General features: G+C 42.0%; 1 protein-coding gene and 1 long non-coding RNA gene across 9 annotated transcripts in view; both read right to left on the minus strand.

Moving 5' to 3' along the window:
- The window catches only part of FNDC3B (fibronectin type III domain containing 3B), a 409,006-nt gene that overhangs the window by 227,645 nt on the left and 153,660 nt on the right, over nucleotides 1–27,701 (minus strand). The gene's annotated exons all lie outside the window — the stretch shown is intronic.
- On the minus strand, nucleotides 237–27,555 carry LOC132684167 (uncharacterized). Its single transcript, XR_009612588.3, has 2 exons — nucleotides 23,829–27,555; nucleotides 237–23,594 (listed from the first exon to the last, which is right to left on the minus strand). It is a non-coding gene; the product is annotated as an uncharacterized LOC132684167 (long non-coding RNA).

Genomic DNA, 27,701 nt, shown 5'->3' on the forward strand with positions numbered 1-27,701 from the left:
TCAAATCTCCACAGTGCTCCTTCGCCTGGGAAACAGAAACACCCTCCCAACAATAAGTGCAAGCACTTCTCAAAAGAACAGAATGAAAGCATCTGTCCTGACAGCACGTTATTTTCTAGGACAAATACATGTATGTTAGAATATTCCTGGATTTCTTAACCTAATGTGATTCATACAGATCATAGTGAAATCCGTCTGTGAACACCCAAGCCATGTGAGTAAATGCTTTCTGGCAGTTTTTCTTTTCTTTGTACCTACCACTGCCATTTGTAAATGCTGTTCTATAATGTGGACATCTTTACGAGGCATTTTATAAAATGCGATTTTACTTGTAGAAAACAGGATAAAAATTCATATGACTTTAGAACTGAAGTTTAGTGTACTGGAAAACAAAGACTAATTCTGCTCTGTATGGCACAGTATTAATTCTCAATCTAGAGTAAGTCTATAAAATATATTGCAGTTGTACACGTGGAGAAACAAACTGTAATTTGGCGAAAAACATATTTAACTATAAAGAGAAAAAATGGAAAGTACTTCAACAGTCCTATTTAGATTCCCAATATCAGTGAGGGAACCTGTTTGAGACTATCCCTCTCCCCCACAAAAATTCAATGAAATACAGAATTCACTTTTGGGGAAGCTTTTCTTATAACAGTAAGAGTACAAATATTCCTGGGATAGCTTGAAAAATGTATTAATACTCAAGAGTAAGGTATGAAAATAATTTATGCCACTAACTAAAATCTATAATAAAGTACTTGATGGGAGGAAACAGAAAATATTTTCCCTCAAATAACAACCTTACATTCATCTATACTCCAAGCACTGAAAGTAACGGCTGTAATTCATTCATTTTTCTCCCTTAAGACACTACACCAATCAACCGACAAGATCATACTTACCTGTAGCTATTTTTTTTTAAGTTGAAAGCACACACACACACACATACACACCAGCAAAACCCATGAGTGTACAATGAAATTTTCCTCTTATGAGTCACATACTGAGTATTCTTAATTGATTTTTTTGATTTCATACAAAAGAATCTTTCAGCACATTTCCTCACATTTGAAGCGATGGTCTTACTTTTTCTCATTGAATTAATAAGCAAGATTTGATTTCAGGTTGCTGTTAAGTTCCCAAATTATTAGTTTTCCTCTTTAAAAACAATATCTTCCTCCCTCTGGCACCAAATAATCACCAAAAAGATGAAAACGCCACATCTTTCAGCCTTTCACATATACACACACATACACAAATACATGTATAAACACTGACACCTATCATGCCTACACAAAAGGTAGTTGTGAATTCCTCTGAAGTATAAGTACTCCATTCACCACAAAAAAAAAAAAAAAAAAAAAAAGGACTACTTATATAAATTGAGCTTCGAATAAATATTGGCAAACCACAGACTTACTGCTTGTAGTTGCCTGTAAGTTAGGCAAAAGATATCAAACAATCGATAAATAATTCCATACATTTTTAACTTTATTACACAAAAATTTATGTAGATATGGCAAGAGAAAAATCATTGCACTGAAAAAAATCTGATGGCATTCATCTAAGTGATCTAAATTTAAGTTACAATATGTATAAGGAATATACCATCACAATGATTTTTCAATAGCAAAGATACACTTTTCAGGTAACTCAATGCTGACTTTCCTTCAAAGAAACAAAAAACATAACTGCTTATGCATAATTTGGTTACATTTTAAATTAGTAAGACACTTAGAGATATGCCAATTAAAACCATGATGAGATACCATTACCTACCAGACTGGCAAAATATATGTTTGTTTGTTTGTTTTCTACATAAGCTCTACGCCCAACATGGGGCTTGAACTCACGACCCTGAAATCAAGAGACACATGCTGAACCAAATGAGCCAGCCAGGCACCCCTGGCAAAATGTTTAAAGTCTAAAATTATTAAAGGCTGGTAAGGTTGTAGTAGAAAGCATTGCAGCCTTTTGGGGTAAGTCTGGCATTGTTTAAATAAAGCTGAAATCCCATTCCTTGGTAAATATTCTAGAGAGATTCCAGCAGACCGGGAGGTGCAAATGGAAATGTATGCAGCTTCACTATTCTGTTCATAATGTCCAAAATCCAGGAAAAACCCAAACCTTCATCAGGAGAAGAACACAGAAATGAGGAACCCAAATCCTATATGGTAACAAAAGCATGCATAAAAAGCCATACATAGTATCTTTGAAGGTCATAAACTATGTTAACAAAGAAGTCAAGAAAGAATGACTATATGTATGATTTATGGAAAGTCTGAAAACAAGCAAACTAAACTACATTTCTCAGCGTGTGTGTGCGCGTGTGCGTAGGTATCTACGTGAATTCATGTGTATACAGTAAAACTACAAAGAAAAATAAGAAAAATGATTATCCCCAGAGGTTAGTGGTTTGGGGAGAGGGAGGACAGATATAAGGAAGGGCACAGATATTTGTTAATGATTATTCATGTTTACAATCTTTATATACTTTCGCAGTCATCTTCATTATTTAGTATCACCTAGAACTGTAAATTTTTATTTTATGATCTAGGTGGGTGATATGGGTCTTTATCATTGTTCTTTAACTATACATATGTTAACTATATATATGTATTTTATATATCTCCTTTACATATAAGCACATATATTTTATATATATCTTATGCATTCTCATGTAGGTCTAATAGCTCAGGATGAAATCAAAAAGATCAAAACTGAACTTCTAAAAGAGAATTACTGTTTGTGGTACCACTGTGGTTTTGTCAATGCTGTGATTTGGGGTCAAGGTCAGAAACAAGGAAGCATGCTGGTTCTGGCACAGAGCTTCCTTAGAACTCAAAGCCATACCACAGCTAACCACATTCTACTTCTTTTAGTATACAAATACCCATCCCCCTGAAGGAACAAATGTTAACAATGCAAAGGGGCGGGAGTAAAATTGTACTGAAGACCAAAAAGAACAGATAACAAGTTTGGTGATAACATGGAGAAGCTGGGAAGCCTCATGCTGCCAGTGAGAATGTAAAAACGGTGCAGCCTCTATGGGAAACAGTCTGGCGGTTCTTCAGAAAGTTAAATACAGAGTTACCATATCACCCAGCAGTCCTACTCCTAAATATATACTCAAGAGGATTAAGAACATCTATCCGCACAAAACCTTGTACACAGATGCTCCTAGAAGCATTATTAATAACAGCCACAAAGTGGAAACAAAGTGGAAACAACTCAGATGCCCACCAGTTGATGAATGGATTCATAAAATATAGTACACCTACACAGTGGAATATTAATCTGGCAGTTTAAAAAATGAAGTCCTGATACATGCTACAAAACAGATGAACCTTAAACTATGCGAAGTGAAAAAAAGCCAACCACAAAAGACCACAAACTATAGGATTCCATTCAATTAAAATGTCCAGAATAAGCAACTCTACAGAGACAGAAAGTAGATTCATGGTTGCCAAGGGCTGGGGATACGGGGAAATTGGAGATGACTGCTAATGGGTATAAGCCTTTTTCAAGTGAGGAAAATGTTCCAAAATTCATCGCAGTGATAGTTACACAACTGTGAATACACTGAATGACTGAACTGTATACTTCATATAGGCAAACTGTAGGGGCGCCTGGGTGGCTTAGTCAGTTAAGCGTCTGACTTCGGCTCAGGTCATGGTCTTGTGGTTCGTGGGTTCCAGCCCCGTGTTGGGTTCTGTGCTGACAGCTCAGTGCCTGAAGACTGCTTCGGATTCTGTCTCCCCCTCTCTCTGCCTCTCCCTGACCCGTGCTCTGTTTCTCTCTCTCAAAAATAAACAAACATTAAAGAAATTTTTTATTTTTTTTTAAATAATAGGCAAACTGTAAGGGATGTGAATTATAACTCAATAAAACTGTTATTTAAAAAATGCATTACAGGGGTGCCTGGGTGGCTCAGTTGGTTGGGCGGCCGACTACAGCTCAGGTCATGATCTCACAGTCTGTGAGTTCAAGACCCGCATCGGGCTCTGTCCTGAGAGCTCAGGGCCTGGAGCCTGCTTCCAATTCTGTGTCTCCCTCTCTTGCCCCTTCCCTGCTTGCTCTCAGTGTCAGTCTGTCTGTCTGTCTCTCTCTCTCTCAAAAATAATAAACAATAAAAAAAATTTTTTTAAATGCATTACAGATGATCCCTGCCACAAATAATACACTGTCAGGCTTTGGTAAACACACACACGTGTCAAACGAACTTCTATATTCTCCCTAAGTCTGAAGAAATCTAACCAGTCACAAACCTAAATGCTGCACAAAATGGCTTTGTTTCCAATTCTTGGTACAGTAATCAATAGGTTTTGAGCTGAGCCATCCGAGGTTAGGCAAGAATGCATGATAGCCCGCAGAGTGTGCTAAGTCTTATATGCATGCGAAGCAGTTTCTTCTATACATGACCCATGACCTCTTTTCTGAAGTGATTTTCCAGGACTCTCCACAAGAGGAAAATCTGAAACTCACTAAACTCGTTAACCAGAAGGCTTCCTTGTGCTTTCTTGACTTCATATGTAGAGACTTTTTTTTTTTCCAAACCACACTGGAAAATAACAGGATTGGAAAAGCGATCAGTTAGTTCACATTCCATGCCACCAAAATCCAACAGCCTGCCCAAATGTAGACGTGAAAGTGAAACAGTCCCAATGTCATTGCGTGCTATTTCCAATCAAAGTTCTATGTAGCAGTTAAAAACGAACACAGCTAAAAAAGTAGAGAAACACTGTACCAACAATAATCACTGACAAAAACAAGAATGAGATTTTTAAGAGCTTTCTAAAAAGGAGTGTCAAAATCACTCCTGGCCTTCTCTTTGGTGGCCTTTGATGGCTTTATTTTCGTGACATCCTTTTTTCCCCCCACTTCTTTTAAATTTATTTTATCTCAACATATAATATTCATAAATGTAAGCTGCCAACAATCCTTTCAACAGGAAGTTGGGGTAAAAAGACCAAATCCAAAGGTGGAAAATAGGGATTCCTTCCATTGTTCTACATTTGTAAAACAGTTGCAGCCAATATAAATGTTTAGCAACAGCTTACCGTTATGTGGCTTTTAAAAGCCCAATAAAAAAAACAAACTCCAACATTATGAAAGTACAACCCTCATCCTACAGACAAGTATAATTTAAATTATACAATCATATAGATTTTTCTATTAATCCGACTCCAATACTGGATCCTGCCCCACCCCCTGCAGCTCATCAAACTGACATTTCTGATTTATAGTTGGCCTTTTCATTGCTCTGTTCCATCACAATCCCAAAAGGAGTAGACTAATGTTATTTAGAAGGCAGCTTCAGTATCATTAATGTTTTAGCATTTCTTCCATAACACTTAATAGGAATTGTTAGAGTTGGGGTCTAACCCCTAGATGTTCATATAACCCACAGCAGGGACCAGGCTCAAGCTGGCAGGCTGGTGACCATAATGAACACTAAAGAGAAGAACCTGCGGAAATGCAGTCAAGACCTGCGGGGCACGAGGGGCAGCTCCCCCCAGCAGGTGAAAAGCACAGCCAGACTTCCACCTAATTCCAGGCACAGCTCTACAAGCCGAGGTTCTGTTCAAGGGAAGAGGATGGGGGCTTAGGTGTGTGTTGCGTGTTGTACCATACAGCGGTGGTGCCCATTTCTGTGCTTGCCTTCAGGCCCACATCAGATGGAAAAGAACAGCTTGCCGTAGGGGCACAAGGCTAACACACTCCCCACAAGGCAGACTCCGGTCAACAGCTGACGCCTCCCCAGCCCCTCCTCCCCGGATGCCCCTACTAGAAACCCAGGGCACAAAAGAGCCCAGGGAAGGAGGAGGCCGAGAACGGCAAACTGGACCCCGATGTGCATTTTATACACAGCGAACATGGATCCAAGAAGGCACTCACCTCCAGGCAAAGCTGCCTTCTGAGGTTGTCCTCCAAGCCTCTGGCCCTCAGGTTTAGAGTTACAGAAAACGATTTCAAATCAAGTTCATGAGGCTGCAGCTCCTGAACCAGTTCCCACACTAGGCTCCCCATCAACAGTCAGGTTATGACTCCAGACAGAGGAAACGGCACTGGGATATGGCAGGGGCGGACAGGCTTCCCGCAAATTTTCGCGCACATCAGTTAAAGCTAGTGTGTGAGAAATATTACAGCACCGACGCGGACATATACGTGCAGGCCACAGAATTAGTTTTCTACTTGCTTTTTGTCTATAGCACATCCTTGCAAAAAGATGTTTCAGCTGGGCCCAAATGACGGGCTTCCCTAAGTAACGGCTGATAAAGTAAGTGTGTGAGTATTCACAGCATAGCCCATGTACCCTGGATCAAGATTCTCTCCCCCCGTGTGGACAGGCTATCTGCCCTGCATGACGTGCCATTTACAAAAGGACCCTGTGTCCTACCTGTATGGTGTAAAGGCTGAACTAATCGACCTCTATATCTCCTCTCCAAACCTAAAATGTTACAGTATCTGTGCTCTCTGAAGATGACAAAACACAGAGAAGGCTTGAGTGCCAGTGAGGTACCTTAAAATACACAAGCAGTGACTTTTTAAAAATGGATTTGGGGGCGCCTGGGTGGCTCAGTCGGTTGGGCGTCCGACTTCGGCTCAGGTCATGATCTCGCAGTCCGTGAGTTCGAGCCCCGCATCGGGTTCTGTGCTCAGAGCCTGGGGCCTGCTTCAGATTCTGTGTCTCCCTCTCTCTCTGACCCTCCCCCGTTCATGTTCTGTGTCTCTCTGTCTCAAAAATAAATAAACATAAAAAAAAATTAAAAAAAAAAAATGGATTTGAATCAGGGCGCCTGGGCGGCCCAGCTGGCTAAGTGTCCAACTCTTGGTTCTGGCACCATGATCTCACGGTTTGTGGGATCGAGCCCCACATCGTCTAAAACGGTGCAGAGCCTGCTTAGGATTCTCTCTCTCTCTGTCCCTCCCCCCACTTGCACACACACTTGTGCTCTCTTTCCCAAAATAAATAATATTTAAAAAATAAAATGAAATGGACTTGAATCTTAACTTTTTAACTTTCTACTCATGTAATTCCCTTTTTGATTACCAACAGCTGGTGTTTCAAGCCAAACAGACCCAAAGATCTAGTCTTTATGGTCACTCTAGACTCAAAGTCACTCAAGGACCTCAGTAACAGCTGTATAGAACTTCGGACTTACAAACCAATTATTACTTAATCTGTCTTCATGTTTTTGCACACTTCCTTTACGGTTTTCCTACCGATTTTCTCAGAATAAGTCAGAGCCGAACCAAAACTCCTAAGTGAAAACTCATATTTAGAAGTACTTCTTTAAGAAGAACTGACAAGCCTCTTTTGGGTCTTCACCTAAATACCTAAATCATTTTTTAAAATAAAAATCATTTTTAAAATACCAGGAGCCAATGTTAACGCTTACTATACATAACAATAGTAATCAAGACTGTGCGGTATTGAAGAGACAGATACATAGGTCAATGGAACAGAAACAGAGGACCCAGAAATAGACACACATAAATACACCCAAATGATTTTTAACAATGGTGCAAAAGCAGTGGAATGAAAAAACTCTTTTCACCAAACGGTGCTGGAATAATTGAAAATTGATGGGGGGGGGGGGGGGGTGGTGAGGGGGTGAGGTGGGGTGGGGAGAAAAGCTTCAAGGTAAGACCAAATACTGTCAAGGTTGAGGAGAATCTGGACCATTCACACACTTCTGGGAGAAATGCAAAATGGTGCAGCCACTCTGGAAATGTTTGGCGTTTCTTACAAAATGAAGTATGTAATTATAATACAACATATCACTGTACATCTCAGAGAAATGAAAAGCATGTTCACACAAAAACCTGTACACATGTGTTCACAGCAGCTTTACTTGTAATTGCCTGAAACTAGAACCAAATGTCCTTTAGCAAGTAACTATCAAACTGCAATTCATCCATACCATGGAATACTACTCAGCAATAAAATGAACTCTGGGTACACACAACTTGGATGGATCTCAAATTATGCTCAGAGAAAAAAGGCCAATCTTTAAAAATTATACACTGTAAAGGGGCATCTGGGTGGCTCAGTCAGTTAAGCGCCAACTTCGGCTCAGGTCACGATCTCACGGTTCATAAGTTCGAGCCCTGCGTCAAGTTCTGTGCTGACAGCTCAGAGCCTGGAGCCTGATTCGGATCCTGTGTCTCCCTCTCTTTCTGCACCCCCCCCCCCCAACTCGCGCTTGCGCTCTTGCTCTCTCTCTCAAAAATAAAAAAAATAAACATTAAAAAAAGTTATACACTGTAAGATTTGACGTATAGAATATTCTTTAAGTGATAAGATTAGGGAGATGGAAAGCAGATTAGAGGTGTTAAGAGAATAAGGGAGTGGCTATAATATAATGCAAGGTAGCCTTTTTGTAAAAGAACATCCTTGGGGTGCCTGGGTGGCTCAGTTGGTTAAGCATCCGACTTCGGCTCAGGCCATGATCTCACATTTTGTGGGTTCGAGCCCCACATCAGACTCTGTGAGAACAGCTCAGAGCGTGGAGTTTGCTTCAGATTCTGTGTCTCCCTCTCTCTCTGCCCCTTCCCAACTTGTGCTCTGTCTCTCTCTTGCTCTCAAAAATAAATAAACATTAAAAAAAAAAAAATTTTTTTTTAAAGAATATCCTTGATTGTGGTAAGGACTACACAAATCAACATACACACAAATGAATCCGTGGGAAGTTGGTGTAATCTGAGTAAACTCTGGATTGTACCAATGTTAATTCCTGGTTTTGAGACTATACTGTAGCCATGCAAGATGTTACCATTAGGCAAAACTTGATCAAACATACATGGGATCTCCACGTACTTTTTTCTCCCGAGTTTCTTGTGAATTTATAATTATTGCAAGTTTAAAAAATGCTTTTTTAAATACCAGGAGCTTTAGAACTCAAGATGTTGAGTTCAAATTCTAGATCTGCTACTTTACTGTGGATACCTTACTTGGCCATTCTGAACTTTTGTTTCTTCACCTTTTCAATAAGGATAATGAATATTAGCTGGCAGCTTAATGAGAATTAGAAAGGGGAAAAAAGTATTTCATCTTCAATAAATGGGACCAGATGGCAAAATATTTTTCAAAGTTCATTCCATATATGGTATTGCTCATATGATTAAGTCACAGACTCTACCTACAACTTTTTGCAATCCATTTGTAAATGTGACTTTTCTTATTTGTAGACAAAATTAGGTTTTACACTTAAGAACATTATTAGAGCAATAGCCATGCCACCACGTAGATTAGAATATTGAGGACAAATAAACTTTCAATAGTCCATAAGCTGATGAAATAAACCTCAAAAGGTTAAGCAAACATTCTACAAGGGAAAGCGATTTGACCTGGAATTTGATACGGTTCACTGCCACATCAAGATCAAACAGATTAATTAGCTGCTTTAACCAAATAAATTCCAGTTGCTCTGGAAAAGGAGCACTGAAATAAAATTCCAAAAATCAGCAACGGCCAGATTTCACCACAGAACCGCCGCTTCCACAGCAAGGCCTTCCGGGTTTGACCAGCAAACAATGTACAGACCCATTCCAGATCTGGGCCGGCAGGGTGGCTACGTCGGGCCTGCCCCATTGCCTCCCGCAGTATAATGGACATCCCTGTGCCCGTCCCTTGCTGGCAGCCTCTGTGAGGGCCCACCCGCTGTAGGCCGCCCATGCTACCAGCAATTCTGCACCCAACCCTGAGCACCCACTTCCTCCTGCAAGACCAGGATGGAGCCCCTTGGCCAAGCTGCCACTGGGGCTAGGTGGCTGATGGCGGGAACAATAGCAACTCTTAACCAGACGTGGTCAGACAGTACGTGGGGAAGGGATGGACAAAAGACGAGACACCAGACAAATGATGGCCTAAGTTCTCTTTTTTTCTCGAAATAAGGGTATTACTTGATGCAACTGATGACAGCAAAACATACGAAGTTAATAAAGACTTTTTTTTTTTAAATAAAGAAAAGAGACTTGCTAATGTGGCTCGGCAAAGACTCTGAAGTTTCATTTCAACAAAGAGTGTCCTGAAAATGTGTAATGCACAAATTATCTCATTACCATCACACAAAAGAATGAGCACTCCCACTACCCTGGCGTCCTACTCACAGTCGTATTTGAAGAAGAGACTTACCAAGAACATTTGGAAATAAGAGTCTCTGGATATTCCCCCCCCCCCCCCCAGTATGAGTTGCGAGAAAAAGAGCAGATAATTACATAGACAGCTCCCCTGCCACTGAAACAGGACCAACATATAAAGCTGTCTCTCCCCTTCTAGTCCTGCCCACAGCGTAAGCCTAGCCCAAAACAACAGCAATAAAACATCATAAATGATTTGGGGTAACTTTCTAATTCCACCGGTGTATGGCCTATGAAAAACATATCAAAGCCTCTGTAAAGAAAATCAGAGGACTTGACTGAAAACGTAAATAGACCGATTATTCTACACTTAGTATGCCATCGTCTCCATGTCCCTCTTATCTTGCTGGCTTTTCCTGAGAATTCATTTGCTACGGGCAGAGGTTTCTGTTTTACTGAGCCGAGAGGGGTAACCTGGAGAGCAAAAGAGGAAAGTGGCTTATAGGGGAGAAGAAACACTCCAAAATATGGCCAATATAAAGGATTTCCAAAATGTGCTGTAAATACAAGTCCACCCACCTAGTAGACTTGAAGGTGATGGAGGAAAGCCAATGCTGAAGCAGGAATGAGATCCACACGCTGGGCCTGAATCTGCCTCAGCTTTGCTCCATAATCGAGGGTAAACAACCCACCAAACTGATTCAAGGGAATCACATAAGTGAAGGAATGATACGCCAGGAACTAAGAGTTACACCGCATGCCAAAAGCCACCCACCAATCACACAGGGATGCTACAACGATAAAGGAAAACAGGTATCAAATCGCTTGGCAATCTCCAGAGGCCTCAAGGAGAGCAACTCCTAGGAGCCTAAAAGAGCAAGAGGGCTTTTTGAAAAACCGAGAAAGCTCTCCCCATCTCTGTGGCAGATGGGCTCCACATTCTCCCTATCGCTTGGGCTAAGTATTTGAGGGTCATCGCCGACTTTCTCTTTGTAACTTTCCCATTTCTGTAATGTAAACCATCCTGAAAAACGTAAGCCATGCTGCAACAGCACTGATGGCTCTTCCTTTCAAAGGTTTCCCCTCATCTGCAATCCTGATGCCATTCCACATTCACCTCATACCTAGAGCGGGGACGCCATCGGGGTCACACTCCACGATTTCTAGCTCTCTAGACTACAAATACATCTAACAGCATGGTGTGTCTACTAGCCATACTGGAGGCAGGGAGACCAGGAGAGGCTACTGTCACAACAGCTGAGAGATTATGAAAGCTCAAAAGCAGGAGACAAAGAACACAACTTTTATTCTAAGACACCTTGAAAGTCGCTGTAGTATCACCTAACCGACTGGCCTGTCTGAAAGGCAAAATGTTCTTATGTATAAAACGAGACAGGTGTATCAGCTCAGTGGCTTTTCAATGTATGTGTGTTCGGAGCACAGGGTGGCCAGGGGAGACGTTCTGAGGGCCGCCACCAGAAGGATGAGCAGGTATCCCTGAGGCCTCTCCGCGCCCCTCCCCCGCCACCACCCCGACTGCCCACTGTTGCTAAAAGTGGAGGTTCCACGTAAGACTAACTAAAGAAAAGGCTCTACAATAACCTTTGGAAACGGTGGAAGCCACGGAAGGTCTAAATCAGACCGAAGTCCCATCTCAATCTGAAATTCCAGGACTTGACTTTTTTGGCCCCTTTATAAGGCAAAAGGAGCTGTACTCGGAGCTTTTCAAGAAAGCAATTCAAAGCAGCAGGCGGTGGACGCAACAGGCCGACACTGAGCATCAGACGGGATCCTGGCAGCGCAGGTGCGGACGCGGACACCATGCGGCGGGATTTGCTCCTCCGCGGCCCCTCACGGCCCCTTCCTCCAGTTCCTACCAAGCTGAAAGAGCTGTTGCCACCAAGGCACAAACTACAGTTTGCCTCTGCTTCGTCTGCAGGCCAGGCCTGGGAGCTCGCATGCCCACCGGCCTGTGCAAGAGCGCGGCAAGGGCAGGCTGCAGGCTGCGGCCCGGTCAGGCCTTCTGAAGCCTCCCCTCAGATGTCTGCGGCGCCCTGGGTCTCACCCCAGAAGTTAGCTCCCGCTGATAAGAAACCCCTCCTATGGCCAAACAAATCACCACTCCTGTTTTTCTTCCTCCTCCTCCCTTCCTATAAAAAAGGGTGTCTTTTAAGTATATCTAGAAGGAAACCCGAACAGCTAGGCGCTTTCCCCTCTTAATTTGTTCCTTATCCCGCTGGTGATTCATGCCTTCGGCCGCTCCTCCCTCAGCACACTGAGGCGGCTCTGTTCTGCTCGGTTGTGGGAGGCCACGTCAGCAGGAAACAGCACCGGCTGCCAGGTCACATTCAAGACTGTCTGGAGCAAGTCAGCGTGCAGCACCCGCAGGACAGAGGCTGCTCTATGGTTTCTCCCGAGCGAAGGGAGCGCTCGGCCTGGAAAGAAAGGCTGGCCTCCGAGCGCCACAACAACACAAGCTTGGGGGAGACTCCAAGCCCCCGACGGGTTGCTTTCCCCCATTTCTAAATGTTCCCCAAATATTTCCAATTATAGTGTTTGGTTTCCCTTCTCCTTCTTTTCTTAGAGGGCTTACTGTACTGCCTCCAGATTCATATTTGGAAAAGGCTGCCACCAGCCAAATCAAACTTCGTCGTGGCTTTCTGGCTCCTGAGTCCGACAGAGGAAAACTCTGCAACCAATCTCAGCAGCCCCGACATGCATTGAATCAGGACGGAAAACCTGACCTAAGGGGCTGACACACAAAGGGGTCACTGCGGGTCTTTTCTCTTCTAAAAATGCACAGTAAAAACAATAAACAAATAAGGCGTGCCAGATGTCATCGTGGTATCTCACAGGACAGATTTATGACAACTAGCAGAGAGACCTGCACAAAGAGACCCAAGGAATAGAGGACAATACAGTGGTCCCCCTTATCCAAGGTTTTGCACGGCAGCCTTCGTTACCCACCAAGCAGACCACCCTCCTTCTGACCCATCCTGAGAAGGTCAACGGCAGCCTAATGCCAGGCCACAGGGTCTGTGCCATTCACGCCATTTCACCTCATCGTGTGGGTATTTTATCACCTCACATCATCGCAAGAAGGAGGAGTACAGAACAAGATATATTGAGATATCATACAACTTTCGGTTTGATATTTTGCACAACTTTTGTACAGCATATTGTTATAATTATTCTAATTTATTATTAGTCATTGTCATTAATCTCTTACTGTGCCCAATCCATAAATTCAACTTTATCATAGGAATGCAGGCATAGGAAAAAACATAGTACGTACAGGGTTTGGTATGATCTGCAGTTCAGGCATCCACTGGGAATCTTAAAATATATCCCAGTGGAGAGGGGTGGGGGTGGGGGGTCCTACTGTACCATATTTTAAGTAGTCAGTCTAGTAAAATCAATCCTGCTCAGGTAAACCAACATGATTAAGGTTAACGTGCTAAAATAGCACGGTTCCTATGCGCCTAGGGTACCAAAAGTTTCTTGATCTGTTGCAAATTAGAACAGGGATTCTGTAAAAAGAACAAATGTGGTCCCCCCCCTCCAGAAACGTCCTCAGTTGAGGGCTTTCCCCTCTACTCTTGGAAGGTCTTCTTAAGCGGACAGCCCAAAAGTCAAATCTTTCTCCTCAAAAACACTATGTGTGCTGAAGAAAACATCCCTTCCCATGGAGAGCAGTAACAGAAGAAACAAAGACAGAAAGAAAGTGAAGACAGAGTGGTTCAGGACATGGAGAAGGGGGTGTTAAGGAGAGAAGCAGCACAGGATGGAGGGCAGAGAGTGATACACACGAACACTGCAAGGACGTGGCAAAGGCAGTCTGATCCCATCAGCTCTGGAAGGCACTGAGTTACCACGCAGAGAGGTGTTAAGTGCCCTAAGCACACATGCGCACACACAAACCCTAATGCAAAAGGGACTATGTAGCTTCCAACAGGAGTCTATAGGAATAGAAGCATTAGGAACAACCCAGAGACAGAAGAAAACCACACAGAGCCAGGACACTACATGTGGCTACAGCACTAACTTTTCCATGAGGAACTGGAGACTAAAAATCAAATGTTCTAGGTAGAGATTTAGTGACATAAAAAGTACTCTCTTAATCTTTAGCCATTCATAAAATGAACAACAGTACATCTAAGCTGAGCATCACCTCATCAAACCTGGTCTTCACAGAGGAACAGAGTATCTTAAGTGGATCTCACCAGTACCTCCTTATGGGAGAGAAACTGAGTTTAACTGGCTACCACAGGTTTTACATGTAACACTTTCACCAAAGAAAAATACTCAGATGCCCTGATAAACTACAGGAAAGCTTTAAACTCCTCTCAAAAATAAAAACTACCAAACCTCATATACTGCTTATATACCTGGAATAAATTTAAATTAGATCTTATGCAAGGAAGGTATTTAGAGGGAGATGGTCCAGATTCAAAGGTAACATGGTTAACATTCACGGTAGGCCAAAAAACACAAACCAACAAAAAAGGTGGGGGGCAGGGACAAGTCGCCAGGACTAAATGTTTTCCACATAAATGTTAGAAGCACATAAGAACCAGACTATATCATTTTTAATAGGATAATGCTGTAAAAACCAGCACACGGATGAACCACAGAGGAGCTCTGAAAATCTTACCAAAAACCTAAAGTGAAACCCAAAGTGAAAATCTTACCAGAAGTTTTAGACAAAACAGAACCCACCCAAGTGGTAACAATGGCAAACATGTACACACATACAGTGTGTGTGTGTGTGTGTGTGTGTGTGTGTGTGTGTGTGTGTTCAAACACATATAGGCATTAAAAAAAAAATGAGCCTTCTGGCATAATGAGACAGACATTTGGTGAGAAGCTAAAACTAACAAAGAGTATCGCAAGATTATGGTTTGTAGATAAATGCTCGAGGACAGATCTAGAAGGAATAGTGTTTAAACAAATTGGTCACATTCCTATAACTGAAAAGTAAATAGAATAGTAAGTTTCTCCAATTTTTACACACACAAGCGTACATGAAATGATTATGCAACACAGAATTAGGAAAACCCCGTATCAATTTGTGATTTTTAAAGACCTGATTGGGGTGGGGCGCCTGGGTGGCTCAGTAGGTTGAGCGTCCGACTTCGGCTCGGTCACGATCTCCCAGCTTGTGAGTTCAAGCCCCGAGTCAGGCTCTGTGCGGACAGCTCAGAGCCTGGACCCTGCTTCGGCTTCTGTGTTCTCCCTCTCTCTCTGCCCCTAACCCACTCTTATTCTGTCTCTCTCTCAAAAATAAATAAACATTAAAAAATAATAATAATAAAGACCTGATTAAATCTGGAAGAGAAATTAAAAACTAAATTAGTGTATCTCATTGGTTCCAAGTAACTTCTCTTTCCTCATTTTAACATCTGAAAAAGGAAAGCATTTTACATTAATGGCAAGTCATTATTCAAGGATGGTTGTCTCCTGTTTTGTGGAGATACATAAAATAATGACATATTCTCAAAATCAATGGCATTCTAGATTGAGTAATATGACCACAAATAATCCTAAGAAACCAAAGCAAAAAGGACAAGCATGGGTGGTGTCCTATAGATGAGAGACCAGCGGCAAGGCAATGCCATCGGGTTCACGGACAAGAGGCAGGCACAGGATGGGAGCCAAGACAGACCCTTTACGGTAGCTGTGGTACGCCTAAGATGAGAAAGCATCGCTTTTTGTGCCCTTAGGAATTCCGCCACTCACAAATAATTCAATACCTTAAATAGCAGATGACATACAAATAAAACCCACCCAGTGCTCTAACAAATGCAATGTAAACTAATGAGAACTCAATCTTAAGAAATATACTAGGTAGTGGGGGTGGTTCAGTTGGTTAAGCCTCTGACTTCGGCTCAGGTCATGATCTCACAGTTAGTGAGTTTGAGCCCTGCATCAGGCTCCGTGCTGACAGCTCCGAGCCTGGAGCCTGCTTCGGACCCTGTGTCTCCCTCTCTCTCTGCCCCTCCGCTGCTCAAACTGCCTCTCTCTGGCTTTCAAAAATAAACATTAAAAAAAAATTTTTTTTTAAACATATACTGTACCAGTTACACCATAATCTCTGGAGGCAGCGACTAGAGCATGACTTGTTTTAAATCCCAGGTGAGGGGCACCTGGGTAGCTCAGTCGGTTAAGCGTCCGACTTCGGCTGGGGTCATGATCTCGCGGTCCATGGGTTCGAGCCCCGCGTCAGGCTCTGTGCTGACAGCTCAGAGCCTGGAGCCTGTTTCAGATTCTGTGTCTCCCTCTTTCTCTGACCCTCCCCTGTTCATGCTCTCTCTCTGTCTCAAAAATAAATGTTAAAAAAAATAAATTAATCAAAAAAATAAAAATAAAAAAATAAAAGCTTTTAAATCCCGGGTGATTCCATTGTGAAGGAACGATCACACCAGCGATGTCCATGTATGTCTACCATATGCCAGATGCTTCCCATTTTAATTTTTTTTTTTAGTAAGTTTATTTACTTATTTTGAGAGAGAGAGTGTGTGTGTGTGTGTGAGTGAGCCAGGGTCAGAGAAAGAGGGAGATGGAGAATCTTAAGCAGGCTCCTAGCTGCCAGTGCAGAGTCTGTCACGGGGCTTGAACTCACAAAACCACGAGATCATGACCTGAACTGAAACCAAGACTCGCACACTCACCCAGCGGTGCGCCACCCAGGTGCCTCAATGCTTTACATGTTAAAATGTGCCAATTACCAACTGAGAAGCTACTAAAAACTGGTGCCAGGTACCACGACAGTAACAGAACTTTGCTGTTTTCTGCGGTTTTGTTTTTTGTTTTGTTTTGACTTTTTTTCTTTCTTCTTTATTAATGGAGTGTCCCAGATGTCCCTATCATCTTGTTCAGAGGACTACAGAACCTAGAAAAGCTGTTGCTGCTATTGATGCGTAACATACTGCTACTGATCTTTTTATGAAAATACAAACATATGCATACACACACATATTATATATATGCATTTTTGGAAACTTTAGCTGTGCTGTCAACTTTGGGAAAAGTATCTCAGTTGTACAGTGTTGGGTTGGCAAACTACAGAAATTAACAGCCATACTGGTCTAGAAATATTAAACAATTTTTTCCATTTGTACAGGGGTAATGCACTGTATATATACGTAAAGTCTTATCTACATTGGTTTGATTATAGAAATTAATAAAACATTCTCTAAACTTAAAAAATATGTGGCAATTATTAAAACAAGAAAAAAATTATCCTGGGTAATTTTCTTTCCCTTTTTTTTGTTCCTAGTCAAGATTAACTTAATGCTAATAAAATTTCAGAGAAATTCTTGTAGTACCTAAAGAGTCTCAAATGATAATTTAACATCTCACTTGCAAAGAGAAAATCCTAGATAATTAAGCTCTTGAAATCTGCCCACACTCGAACCTATTTAAGAGCTTAGTCTTTTCATGAAAATTAGGAACATATAAGTGGCAGAGAATTCTAGAGGAATTAAAGTGAGAGAGGAATGAACACTGAACAGTAAGAAGAATTTTAGACATGATCTGGTCCAATCCTCTTATTCTCAGGTGAGGAAAGCGAGGTTCCGATCACTGGAACTAGAGTGAATGGGAACGGAGTTAAATTTGTATCAGGGGGACTCTTCCTCTAATCAGAGCCACAAGGTTTTGTCAGGTTTCTTCATTTAAGAGGGAGGAGGAAAAGTAACAATATAATCAGCTGATTTTTACCTTAGGAGTTCAAGTCTAGTGACCTTGGATGTGAACCTAAGTCAACAACAACAAAAAGCTGCACAACACAGAGGGTCTGTGAAAGGTGCACAGTTAAGATTTGTATCGACAAAGGGAAACAAGCTTGACATAAATTTAAAGAGGTCAGGTTGGCAAGGCTATTCCACCCTTCCTGTTGAGCCATTCCCTACATCTCCTAAATACATTACCCAGAGCCACTTTTCAGCACTCTGGCTCAAATTTGAAAGAATCTCATTTTCTCCAGAGTCTGTTCTGTGGTTAATTACTTGCCTTCTGACCACCCCGGGTAAAGCCAAGAAACAGGTAGAATGCACCTGTTGTTCTTGAGTTCCATCTGAGATGGAGGCTGGCATTCTATTCACCTCGGAGGAATGTTAATTGCTGATACCAGCATGACAGGTGCAATGAGGAGTAGAAAAATGATCAATGAATTCAAGTCACAGAACAGCAGCAGAACTCATCTAGAGATCATGAGAAAAGCTCTTCAAGAGCTGTAACTTTAATTACTAATAATCGGTCTGGAATTCAGTTTGACCCTTGAAACAGATTTTTAAAACAAGGCACAAAGTTCTGAGTTCCTACAATGATGCCCTGTCCACCAGAGGGGGAAAAAAAAAAGAATATGTATAATCTTGTTTTCCACGTTACTATGGAGTCATTCACCAACCCCAAATGCCTCCCATGGCTTGTTTCTCCTCTCTTCTCCAGGCACCGTTCCTGGACCATTACTGGTGTGCAACCCTATCTATTTTGAATTCTGAGTCACTTCCTTTCCCCCCCAGTTTTATGCTTTAAAACCTGCCTATTTCGTTAGAAGATACATGCTGAAGCCAACTTCCATATGGGTCTACCTATGTTTACCCTCCCGCTTTTGGCTTTTTCTTTTACTATGTACAACACAGCTAACTGGTGAAAGAAATGTACTTGCTTATTACCTGATCTGTTCAGAATAGTTTCCTAACTCGGTGATCCCCACACGCACGTAATGCTATTCATTAAACTTTAAAACATTCCTAGGATATCTTTGGCAATCATAGTCTCATTATGCGGGAATGGAGGCACAAAGAAAGAGGAATTCCTGATAAAATGGCAATGGAGTTAGAGACGTAAACTGAAAGACGGTTTACAAACAAATCCTTTGAAAACAGAGTCCCTGATGCAAATGTCAGGTCTTTAAAATTCCAGGAGACAAAGGGGAAAAAATTTCAGACCAAGAAAAAAATTTTACCTTTGAGCTTATGATTGAAGAGTTTAAGCCGATTCTTTCTCATTTTTCTGCATTCACGTGGATTTTTTTTGCCCCTTTTGTGACCAAACTGAATCCCAAGAGTTCTCTCTTTCAAGTGCGCTACCCTTACAGTTTTCCTTACAAGTACCCTTCACCTACCTCACCTCAGTTGTTCTCAAAGCCTGGTCCCAGAACCGAAAACATCAGGATCACCTGGGAACTCCTCAGAAATGCAAATCATCAGCACACCCTACCCCCAACCCGAACCCGAACCCCTGGGGCTGGTACCAGCAATGTGTGTTTTAACAACCCTCCCTGTTAAAGTTATTGGTAATGACCTGCACCTGACACCAGATACAATCCCTTGGATTCACGTACGCTGTGGGACGACCGGAGTCAAATACCAAGGTGTTTCCTGGACACTTCCCCCATTCGAGGTAGTAGGTACAATCTAGAACGAAGGACACAAAGAGGGGAAGCAACAGTGCTTCCCCAATTCTTTCATAAAGTCAAGCAGAAACAGGGTAAAAGCAGCTTCTGCAAGCACCAAGCGGTCAGATGGTTCTTTTCTCACTTTTTCCAACCTCATCCACCCTAAGCAATCTTAGCTGTTCTGAGCAATTCTGAATTTTAGTGTACAACAGGTGAACAAATATTGTGTTTACATCTAAAGAGAGAGAAAACAAATCTGTACCCTGCGGAGATCAAATTTCTCTTTGATGGCCCTTGTTTGAGGCCAATTTTAGTTAACAGGATTAATAAACACAACCTCCGTGTAGTTTCCTTAGTAAGTATCCGAATACAAAATAAAAGATCTTTAAGCACTTTGAAAAACTGCAAAACTTCCTCAAGAACACTAACCTGAATGAAATGGACAGACAAGGGTCGCAGTATGTGCAGTGTAATGTTCTAGGGGAAACATGGCCTAGGGGTTTAAGCTAGCCTGAGGATTCGGTTAAGCAGCGATTCTCAATCTCCACTGCGATTAACATCAACTGTGAAACTTTTCAAAACGACTAATGCCCAGGCCTTACCCACCTACAATCTGACACTTTCCTAAAATTAACCCAAAGATCGACCGCATTTATTTTGTTATATTGTTTTTTTAAGTTCCCTGGGTCCTCTGATGAGCAAAATTTACAAATCACCACATTAATACTACCAGCTTTAAAATTCTGGGGGAAAATAAAGAAATAAATATTAAAAACAATAATAAAATTCTGAGATGTCAGAGATGTTATTTACTTTAAGCACATGATGCAAGAACTAGGTCACTTAAAATGTGAATACTTGACTCACAGAATAAAAACTGTCTTGATCATTAACTAAGAATAATTAACTAGGGGTGCCTGGGTTAAGCGTCAGACTCTTGCTTTTGGCTCAGGTCGTGATCTCACGGTTTCATGAGTTTGAGCCCTGCATCGGGCTCTGTGCTGACTTTGCAGAGCCTGCTTGGGATTCTCTCTCTCCCTCTCTCTGCCCCCACCCCTGTTCACTCTCTCTCTCTCTCTCAAAATAAATAAACTTTAAGGGAAAAAAAAAAAGGAATAAATTAACCAAGTTAATTCAGATCTTAATTTCTAATTTATGGGATAACATACCGTGCTTCGGCTGTATTCTATACTTTATTAATATTTTATAACTATTTCATGCTTATACTCCAAGACAACTTACGTATAGAGATTGATTACACTACTTGCAAAGACCTCACTGCTTCTCTGTTGGTACAGTAGGCACAGAAAATCAACGCTGCTGGATGTAGCATGAGACCCATTGAACCGATGTTTCAAGATCCAATCCTCAAGAACCAAAATAATCCAACCCTGGAACCTGTTAAAGACTGGGCACGTCAAGAAAAGGACAAGCAAACCAGAGTTTAACAGGACATTTACATGAGGTGCGTGTATATATTCACTTTAATGAGAACTGCAAAACAAGACATAAAATTCACGTGGCCAGTCCTCTCACAGAATAACATTTTCACTCAAAAATACACTAATAGGGGCGCCTGTTGGTTGGCTCAGTCGGTTAGCATCCAACTTCGACTCAGGTCATGATCTCATGGTCCGTGAGTTCGAACCCCACATCCGGCTCTGTGCTGACAGCTCGGGCCTGGAGCCTGTTTTGGATTCTGCTTCTCCCTCTCTCTCTGCACCTCACCTCCCCCAGCTCGTGCACATACGCACGCTCTCTCTCTCTCTCTCTCTCTCAAATATAAACATTAAAATTTTTTTTTAAATACACTAAGAATAATGCTTATATTTTGATCTTAAGTTTCTACTCCTATTCCTAAAGACTTTTCTTCCCTTGATGCTGTACCTCCATTTCTTGTCAGTTTAGAATAGAAATTACAATTCGGTAATGATGGGAAGCTCTTCAAATTAAGTCAAAATGTGGAAACTCCTATAGCCAGAAAGTTACCACAAAACTAGTGTTAATTCTGGCTCTACAATGCAACATATAAAGTTTCCATAAAGGTGCCACAGTTAAATCATGAAATGCTTCCACTTTAACTCAAGACACAGAAAGACTTGGAAAAAAAACTTTTCTCTCCAAATTGCAAAAGGAGGGTCAGGGAGGGGAGAGGAGGTTACATTGAACCACATAAGAAATGTGGGTATATTCAAAGAACCCCAAACCAAACATCATAAAGGAAAGTCACTGATCTGGGCAATTCTGAGGCCAGCTTTCTCCACATTTGGATGGGCCCAGAAAGAAGCATTAAAACATCCTCCCCCCCACCTTTTACCCAGCAGTCTTCACATCCTCAAAAAACAGTGCGCAACATACCTTCCGAGTCACTGAAAAGTGTCCTCAGAGAAGCGACAGCCAAGTTGACAAGCAGAAAAAAGTTATTTACTTTTTTTTTTAACTTTGCCTTCTCATCCTGTTTTGTTCATCCTGTTGCTTGTCCAATTGGGATGGAAGGAGTACAAAATATTCATTAAAGGAAAAAAGTTTTTCTCAAAGAGCAGATTCCATCTATCTTAGAGACATGTCCAATTCATCTAGCACCCACCACTCATTCCATCCCTTCACTGGGCTCGCACCGGTCAGCAAGTCATGACCACCTCCCTAAGCACCTGATTGACATTCCCACTGCACTTGCCACCACCAGCCCCCCTGCCCACACCAGGCTCTCCTGGCCTCCTTCCTGCCTGCTCTTCCCTGCTGCCCATCTCCCCACTTCCCTCCCTCTCCTCTTAGACCACAATGGCGGTAGACAAAGAGAAAAATTACTCCATTTAATGCAGTGACCAGACTCATTTGCAACTAAAAGTGTACTCTATCTATTCCTGGGTGTGACACAGAGTTTGAGAGTTGACTCCTGCAGATAAATGCGGTAATTTTTAACCACACGAAGACATTTATAAAACATTAATGAGTAATCTACATGAAAATATTTGCTAATAACACAAAAAAATAAAGTTGGTCTTTTACTATTAAAGAGCCTTAAAAATATTTTCCGAGATGTTCCCAGCCTCCTCCCCACAAAAGGAAACAAATTACCAGAAGAATGAATAATCATTCCTTCACCCTTTTTACAGATAAGTGGACCTAACCCATATACCTAATGGACTTTGTCAGAAGGGCTGGGTGTTTCTGAAAAGCACTCTTCCCTTCATTCATTATCTTAATTTGAAAAACTAAGAGCACATATAATTAAGTACAATAACAAACAAAAAGGAAAAAGAATCTCTGTGAATTAACTCAGAATTTTCCCATCACTTTGACATGGATTTTTAGCAGTTTATTAGTAAATGACATTCTTTATTCTGAATGCCTAGCAGGTGCTGGAAAGGCACTGGGATACACAGATCACCAGATCTGATCCCTGGTCTTGAGAACCCTACCCTTTGAAGAACCCTTTACAGTTTCTTTTGAAGACACTTCCGACATGACAGTTTCCGTTTCAAGTTGTAAGAGTAAAAACTACAGAAAGAAAAAAGCAAGACCCAAAAGACTACAAGCTGTGAAATAAAATGTGGCAGACAAGTGAGGTAATGGGACACCATTTGCTCTTCTGAATTATCGGACATCCAAAGAACTGCGACATTTAAGCAACTCCAAGCAGTGGTACCTTCAGAAATGGCATTTTAACCATTGTTTAACAAGTCTGAAAGGCAAAAGGGCACACAAGCTAAATTCCCATTGTAAAATTTTTGAATGTGTTATTTTGGAGCATGATGACAAGAATGTGAAGACATCTAAAAAATCCTAACCAGGGGCGCCTGGGTGGCCCAGTCAGTTAAGCGTCCGACTTCAACTCAGGCCATGATCTCACGGCTCCTGGGTTCAAGCCCCACATCGGGCTCTGTGCTGACAGTTCAGAAGATGTGTCTTCAAAAGAAACCTGCAGCCTGCTTCGGATTCTGTGTCTCCCTCTTTCTCTGCCTTTCCCCTGCTTGTGTGCTGTGTACCCCCCCCCCCGAAAATAAACATTAAAAAAATAGAAAGAAAGAAAGAAAGAAAGAAAGAAAGAAAGAAAGAAAGAAAGAATCCTAGCCAATCACACAAGTTCACATGGGTTTTCCTGGAATACTTTAAATTTTTTTTTTTTTTAACGTTTATTTATTTTTGGGACAGAGAGAGACAGAGCATGAATGGGGAAGGGGGAGAGAGAGAGGGAGACAAAGAATCAGAAGCAGGCTCCAGGCTCTGAGCCATCAGCCCAGAGCCCGACGCGGGGCTCGAACTCACGAACCGCGAGATCGTGACCTGAGCCGAAGTCGGACGCTCAACCGACTGAGCCACCCAGGCGCCCCACCTGGAATACTTTAAAATGGCAGGTAACAAAAATGAAGAGTTATTCAATGTCTGGCCATAATGGAAACTGGGGGCCTAACATGGTTCTTATTTACTGGAACCTTACAATGACCCAGAAGCTAAGTGCTTTCTACACAGTATGTCATTTGATCCTCAGGGTAACCCTTCAAGATGGATACTGTCATTCCTATTCCACAGATAGGAAAACAGAGGAATAGAGAAGTAACTGATTTTACGATCTACAAGATGCAAGGAATTTCTAAGCCAGGTAATCTCACTCCAAAGCCCATAAAGATCTACCCATATGCCTTACAGCCCTTCGGTACTGCCGAAAAGGAGGACACACGAAATAAAGATTAAAAGTAGCATGAAATTTGGGATACCTGCCTAGCTCAGTGGTACAGCAACATAACTCTTGATCTCAGGGTCAGGGGTGCCAGACCCACGTTGGGTGTGGTGTCTACTTAGATAAATACATTTTAATTTATTTGAAAGTAGCATGGGATTTAATTGAAATGTAAAAGGCAAGGCATACCCAGAGGAACTGCTTTACAGGCCTGTCTGAATATGGCTGCTCAGGCATGCTCTGAGAGTTAACTATTTATTACTCCCAAGAAAAGCAACAGCTGAGGCTTGAACTACAGCAGAGCTTACCTTAAATGAGTGGAACAGCGGGCCCGTGGTCTTCTCCACAACCTACGTCTGAACAATACATACATTCCCATAAACGTTTGTCAGAAACGTCTGATCTGTTGCCATCACCATCAACCCCACGAAAGCAAGGCTAGAGTAAGTAGGCAGTAAAATGAAGGCTAGACCTTCCACTGATTTCCAGGAGTCAGCTAATCAAGTCCCTGCACACAATTTATCACATCTCCTTAGAACAAAAAAAGATCAGCAAACCTGTGTATATTGCTAGATAATGGTGGTGGTGGTGGTGGTGGTGATGAAGGCCCTTACAATGGATTATCTCACAACTTTATTGGATAGGTATTAGTATCATCCCCACTTTCAGAGAGAAAAACTGAGGCTAAGGGATTAAGCATTCGCTAGCAAACAACCAGGGATCACACTACATAGCCTTTCCTCTTAGAACATCCTCCTTATAAATGCTAACTAATCAAATCACAAAACTTTCCTTGGAGAAAAAAAGGCCAAAGAAAGTCCGACGATGGATCGTTAGGTGAAGTTTTTGTCTTAACTGTGTAAATGTAAGAACAGATGTAAACAATCGAGATAACTGGCAAGGGCAGAAGAAGGACAGAAAGAAGCAGATACACTGGGTACCTCCGTGGAGACGGACTTTACACCTCTTGGGAAGCGACATAGTTTGGCACTGATGCAACCGAGTCTCATGACATTACTCAATCCCGGCATGATGACAGCTGCATGGACGATCACACACCTTCCTCCTACCCCTTCCATGACCTGTACTTTCTCTTCTAGGCCCATCAATACTTGCCAGCCCTTGCAGAGACAACCCTACTGGTCAACTTCCAGTTGCTCAGCAGCAAGCTATGGTCTGAAGGAGGCCTAGCAGGTCCCCTTATGGAATGCCCGTTCACAACATATGTCTGTGCACGTCTATGTATGACAGCAAAGCCAAATCATCACGTTCAAAGTAAAGCTCCCAAACATTTCAGAGATCGGGTATACTCCAAAATGCTAACAGTTATTTTTGACCAATATCACACACACACACACAGGCAAAACCGCTTTGTCCGGAAGCTGACATCTAAGAGCTATACGATGGACTGGCAAGCTGATGGAGCAAGTCCAAGTTTTCCTAGAAACTCAGACCTTCCCGGCTTAGAACCTCACTGAAGGACTGTGAACCCTCCCTCACTGAATACAGTTTGGGATCAATCAGAAAGACACGCAGGACACTGGGGCTAGTCTGGGCAATTCTAAAAGATTTTCAAGTGAGGCCTAACTCTTCACGTAACATTTCAGATAAGCGATCACTCACAAACCGCCCCCCGCCCCACGTTCCCCATGCCCCTATTGCGAAAGAAATGCGTTTTTAAGGCAGTTTCTCACACAGAAAAGTGGCTCTCAAAATCCTAGTCTTATAATAAGAAAAAAAAAATTTCCACTTATATATAATACATTCTACAAATAAACACAGTCCAATAACAATTACGTGTTCAGTGTAATGAAAGTTTGTAAAGATTCAGAAGAAAGTAAGGCACTCACATAAAATTAATTTCACTCTCAAACCATGCAAATATTTTTGATGAAAAACTTGTTTGCAGATGTAAGCAAAGGCAAGGGTTCAATCAACCTCAGAAGACCGACTTCACTTGTCACAGGTCTTCTCCCTTGGTTCTAAGCCAGTAAAACAAGAATTTCTCATTTATATGCAGAGTCTGCTTTAAAGGAGTAGACCATATAGACGCTTTGCTTGTGAAATTATAGTCTGCCTCAACTTGTAAACCCCAGCTCTGACACCACTCATGTCGTTTCTCGATACACAAAGCAAGAGACAGCGAGAGTCCCCTTGGACCTGTCATAAAATTCCTAACAAGAATGACAGGTCAGTGTTTTAATGTGCCAAACAAGTCTAATAAATGCACTTAAGGCACCAAATGAGGGAATTAAAAAAAAAAAAAAAAAAAAGTAACATTAAAGTCCCTGTGGCGGTCTGGGTGCTGAATCATACAAGGATGGGAGGGGGGTGGGAGACAATCGAGGAGATTCAGAAATGTGGAACCGCTCTCAATGGTGTCATTCACGGAGCCCCCGAGCAGAGCGTGGTGTTCATCAATGAGACAGTTCCCACACTCAGTGGAGCAGGAGGAGAATGAGACACAGAACTGAAGAAGGCTTGCAGAGAATAAGTAGGGGAGGGATCGTTCCATACTCTGATGGCAGCCAAGTTACAGCCATGTCGGGGCAGGGGTCTCCTGTTCACCTCCTACCACACGTTCTGCTGTCGTTTCACAGTCTCAACTCCCTGGACACAAGTGAGTGGAGTAAACCGCATGTGTAAAAGGCATCTAAGTTATTTTGGGCAGAAAACATTAACAATTGGGTTATCTCTAAATAGTATTCTTTATTAAATTAATGGTGCTTCCCAAGCATTTTACTTTAATCTGTCTTTTCTCCTATCACCATGACATCCACCTGTTTTCTTCAGGCTCACGATCTGTATATAAGTCTTAAAACACAAATAAAAACTGAAGTTGTAATATATTGTATGAAAGTACTTGAGATTCTAAACATGTTTCTCTAAAGGAAACTGATTAGCTTCAATGATCCAACATTTTTGAAAAGTGGACGTCCTTCTACAGAGATATTAGAGACCACAAAAAGTATTGAACTAAACATTTTTAAGCTCCCAGCACAATAATAACATTTTAAAAAATCATCACACCTAATGGGATGCCAGAGCCAGTCAAGGATCTAGTTAATAATTACTAAGAGGCTGCTGGGGCGCCTGGGTGACTCAGTCGGTTGAGCATCCTGCTTCGGCTCAGGTCATGATCTCACAGTTTGAGTTCGAGCCCCGTGTCTGGCGTTCTGCTCTCAGTGCAGAGCCTACTTCAGATCTTCCGTCTCCCCCTCTCTTTGCCCTTACCCTACTCATGTGCTCGCTCTCTCTCTCTCACACATACAAATAATAAAAGCATTTTTAAAAAGTCCCTTACAAGAGGCTGTGCGGCTGGCAGGTAGGGTGAGGACACTGGGTCACGACTGAGTTCACAGTCTAATTCAAGAGCTAAAGAAAGGTAACCACAGATCATCAGGCTGTTCCAGGCAATGCCACCTCTACCTGCTCCTCCAGGAATGCAGAGGTCATAATGGAATGGAGTGGTCCAGTAGGGCTCCTGGAGGAGACAGACCCAGAGCCCTAAAGGAAGTAGAGTATTTG

Source organism: Panthera onca, chromosome C2 (assembly GCF_046562875.1).
Source record: "Panthera onca isolate mPanOnc1 chromosome C2, mPanOnc1 haplotype 2, whole genome shotgun sequence".
In the NCBI taxonomy this organism is placed as follows: Eukaryota; Metazoa; Chordata; class Mammalia; order Carnivora; family Felidae; genus Panthera; species Panthera onca.